We start from the raw sequence: 4,798 nt of genomic DNA, 5'->3' as shown, positions 1-4,798 counted from the left end.
GATTCTATGATTCTATGATTCTAACTAACCTTTCAGGTGCTCAAAGGGACTATACACCTGCCCACTCTATGTGTGGGTTAGGGTTAGATTTAGGGTTATGCAAAGCAGGGAGTTCCGCATAGGAAGAAGCATGGCACGTTGTACAACTCGGAGCTGGTCTGCCACGAGGACAGTCATGTCAAAGACTGGGGCAAGCTTTTGCCAAAACCATACACACAGGCACTGCTCATTCCCACGCTGGGAATCCTGTGGTGCTGCCATAAAACCTAGAAAGCTGCTGTGAAGCTCATACCTGTCATTATCACCTGATAATGCTGAACTCGTTAGCCTTGCCCAAGAATCTCGGTCTGGTCTCGGAGGCTGTTTGCCACATCACCTCTGGAGAGCTGAGGGGATGCTGGGAGTGAAGGAGACAGTCTGGATATTTGCCTTTTGGGTCTGAACTAGCTCAGGACCCATGCAGGGCAGGTGATGACTGTACCAGCATTTAGCCACTCTCAGGCGCAGGCATGTTAACAAAAGTGGCTTTCTGGGGGCAGGCAAACACCCGAGCATCGCTCCCGCCTGTCAGATTTCAGGTGGAGGATGGTGGTGGGTTGCACAGTTGCAAAATGTGAGGGTGCAGATCATTTCCAAGACCCCGGTAGATGGGGCTGTTATTCCTGGTTTGTCCGCATTTCGGCTGCTGCTGGCGGCCTGGCCGGAGAGCTGGACAGGGCAGGCACTGGGTGAGGGAAGGATGGTCAAAAGCTGCTTTGTAAGCACACCTGGGCCTTTCGGGGTGACTCCCTGTGGTGAAAGAGATCGCCTGCCCCTTCTAAAATTCCCAGCTGCTATTCAGTCCTGTGGGAGAGACTTAATACTATTGCAGATCCCCTGGCTATGGGGGCTAGTGGAGAAGTGCCTTCAGCACCAGCCTCCATCTCTTGCAGTTGGAGCAGAGCTGGTCCAGCCGGCGCTTGCCCTGCCTCTCGCCTGGCTTTTTGACTTCCCTGTAGCAGGATGGTGCCCTCTCACAGGGATCATAATACACTTTTTGTGAAGAAAAAAAAAACCAAAAACCAAACCCTACTGTTTTTCTATACTGAGTGCTAAACTTGTTGACTCCATGCTCAGCTGCAAACCTTGATCTTGCTTTTAAATTTCCCTAAGGGAACAAGTGTGGGATGGTGCTGGCTTCCAGTACAGAAAAAACACAGTGCTCCTAGTTGAAGGTGCCTTGGAAGCTTTCCAGCTTGTCCATCCTGCTTGGCTTATTGCTTCCAGCATTTCTAGAGTGACTTGCCTTCTCCCTAGTACTCCCAAAGCTCACAGGTATACAATTCGCTGCACCTGTTGGCTTTGCTTAAATAGGGAAAAATTAAGCAGCACATGTAGAGAGGGAGTCAGAGTGTGTACCATTTTCCTTCACTTGTTATTTTGCTGTTAGAGCCTCTAATTTGAGAGGCAAGATAAAAAAAAAAATAGCCACCACCACTTCTCTCTCCACAATATCTTTTCTGAAGGCTCCTTTAAGCCACATGCCTGCTCTCAGCTAGGTAAGGTTTTACAAGCCCCAGGTGCCAGGGGCTGGAGCATCTCCTCCCCTTTGCTCACAAGGACTGGTGTGGGGCAGGAGTGAGCATGCTGTTGGCTTTTCTTCTTGGCTTTGTGAGGCAAACCCACTTTGTCTGAATGCTGCAAGCAGCCAGCAGTTCTCCATCAGCTCCTTTAGGAGGGCTGAGAAGTCTAGCAACTAGTTTTTCTGACTTCAAGGGTTCAACCCTTTGAAAATTTTTGAGATTAATTTTAAATCTTAATTTTGTTTGCCTAAGCATGTCTTGGATTCCTCCTTGACTTCTAGGCTGCTCCTGCACCTTGTTTTAGTTTTTATCTTCCTTCTGTGAAAACTACGTGTTAGTGTTTTTGTTTCAAAATGAGAACTGGGATTTCTCGGACCATACCTTGAATATAGAAGCAGGAACTTCATTAAAATGTCAAATCTGAGACCTGTGATGTAAAATGCTACAAGTTATCAACACTGCGGGGTGCCCAGGTGGGATGAGTGCTCTGTGGAGCCATCCTTTTGCAGCAGCAGGTTGGTCTGTGCTGGCTCTGCTCCCCTGGGATCTGGGAGATGCAGGTTGCTCTGTTCAGGTAAGTGTCAAGCCTTTGCATTTATTTAATTTTTATTTTAAATCTTGTAAGTCTGTTCTTCTGCCATTACAAGAATAGTGGAGTGACCTTCCCTTCTGGTGCCCATTCGGTAGGCACCTGTGTTAGAGCCGCGCATCTCCCAGCCTGGGAAAGGCTCGGCGTGCACGTGTGACCCCACGTGTGTCCTGGGATGCAAGGGCGGCCGTAAGACTCTGCTGTCTTCTGAGACTGTGGCTTTGTGATTAGTGACTCTTGGGGCTCTTCTGCTAATAAGATAATTGCAAAACAAAATATGGAGGAGGACAATGAGTGCCTCCTCTGGGGCAATGTAAGACAGAGGGGAATAGTGTAGGGACCAGGAGTAGAGCAGCCATCTCTTTCCTTGCTGAGGCTGGGGTGAGCTTAGCAGTCATGGTAGCTGCTGGAGCAATGTGTTGCTAGTACCATAGGGAGCCCTGCGGCAAGCGTGCGCTTGGTACATCTTCCTGGGATAGGTGAGGTTTAATGGAGGCTGCCTAGGATGTGTCTTGGTGCTGCGGAGCCCCCATGTCCTACCTCTCCGGTGCTGGCAGGGTGGGTTGCTCACAGGGTAGGTTTGGGATAAGCGGTTACTGCAGGGTGAGGAGAGCTCTCCCACCGTGTTGGTGTTTGTGCACCCATTTAGGGGCTCCCTGGCAATAGGGGCTCTGAACTTCAGGCCGGTGCCTTGCCTAACCAAGGAACAGCGCTGTCCCCAAAACCGCCCTGAGGCTCCCTTCTCATCTGCGGCCAGGTGGAGCAATAGCCTTGCAAATAGTTTTAAACATGTTACGTTCAGAGGCTCTGCCTCGCATCCCTTATTCTTCCATCTGAACGCGAGGCCGGGACGTGCCAGTGAAGGGGCACCGCGCTGTCTGCGGGCGGCTTGTGGCTGCCAATGCATCAGCACCGGCTCCCCTTCACCCAGGGAGGATAACAATCTGAAATGCTATTAGTAGATGAACTGTCACTAAGAAGGGTTGAATCAGCACCGTGTTGGGATGCGCTCTTGGCCGGGAGGCGTGTGATTTGGCAGCGGGTGGGAGGGAGCCGAGGCTGCCCATCCCCGGGCAGGCTGCGCTGGAGGGGATGGTAGCTGTGGGGTGGGTTGGAACGAGGAGGATCAGGTTGTGCACGTGAGGTCTTGCTGCATTTCTTATTGGAGTGGCAATGAAGAGATGCGAGCTTTGTGTGTTGTTCAACCCAAAGAACCCAATTCCAGCTACATGCAACCCATCTATATTTTTAGATGGATATTTGTTTTTTTCTCCTGGATTTTGAGATGGAGGAGTGCTGTGAGCAATGTGTGTTTGGTTCATCCCTGATGAAGTGATGGTTTTGGCTGTTTGGTGGATAACCAGTTCAAATACACTACTTGGCTTTGGCTTCGATGGCACCATGGTAGCGTTGCATGCCCAGGTGGTGACTTGTCCTGTTCCAGGATAACTAGATTGGCTCTTCAGAGCCAGCAAAAGGTCTTTAAAGCTACTTATCCTCCATGTTACTGGTGTTGAGGGGGGACATAAGTGGCTGAAAGGGCATGTGCCTGACATTGGGCTTTCCCTGGAGATGGGTTAGAGCAGATTTTCACTGCTTTTGCGTGAGGGGACCAGCTCTGTCCACAGGTCAACGCTCAGGGCAGTGCAAAGGTTTCCCTGCTGCTGGCTCTCTGCTGCTGTGGCACAACCCCGTCCTGTGCGGGGACGATGGCAGATGTGTGGGAAGTTGAGCAGAGCTGTGGAGAGTTTCCCAGGCTGAGCTGCAGCCACTTGTAAGGGAAAGCTTGCCAGTAGTTCATTAGGTATATTTGCGTATGCCGTGTCGAAATGCTTCTGCAGCCTTCCCCTCCAAAAAGTGCTGGGCTTCCTGGGGAGCAGCAGCTCGGTTTGACAGGGCCCTCTGCAAAACCCCTGCAGCCCTGGCCTTGGGGCCATTTCCCTGCCACAGCAGCTGCTGATGGAGCTGGGGCACCCACAAGCTGCAGCGGTGCTGCTGTGATGGTGGTGGTGAAGCTCCGCTTTGTGTTCAGGCGGTGTTTGTACTGCTGTGCCCAAGATACCATAGCAAAGTGCTCTGGCTAATGAAGAAGGCATGGTTTTTATTATGGGGTTTTTTTTGCTCTCTACCTTGCCCTGAGCCCTCCTGGTACCTGATTTAAATAAATCTGATAATAACCTTCATATTTTGAAGATCCTAAACATCTGCTTAGGCACTGAATTATTTACCGCTGCTGCTATGAAAAAAAAAAGTCCCATATGTGTGAAATGTTTATTAATTAGAGGAAGGTTTGGATCTGCAGCCTTTTGCAGAAGAAGCCTTGGTTCGCCTAAACAGCTTAGCTTTGAGGGAGGAAGAATGGAGAAAGGGGGAGGACACAGCTGCTTGGGATGTTTCTGCAGCTGCTGTTGGGGTTACTGACTCATTTTCAGTAATGTTCCACCTACTGCTAACCTGATCTGCACACTTGATCACTGTGATGGTTTGCCCATCCTCGAGCAGTCCAGGTAACAGTGCTATGCCGCTATGGTTGTTTTTATTTTATCTTCAACTGAGCTGAAGTTATTTTTTTCTCCCTCCCACGTTGCCTGAAGAGAGATGGCATTGGCAGCTTCTGCAAGCATCGCTCGGGTGCCACCAGAGAAAC

Source organism: Fulmarus glacialis, unplaced genomic scaffold, assembly GCF_000690835.1.
Source record: "Fulmarus glacialis isolate BGI_N327 unplaced genomic scaffold, ASM69083v1 scaffold13569, whole genome shotgun sequence".
In the NCBI taxonomy this organism is placed as follows: domain Eukaryota; kingdom Metazoa; phylum Chordata; class Aves; order Procellariiformes; family Procellariidae; genus Fulmarus; species Fulmarus glacialis.
This window is presented reverse-complemented; position numbering follows the sequence as displayed.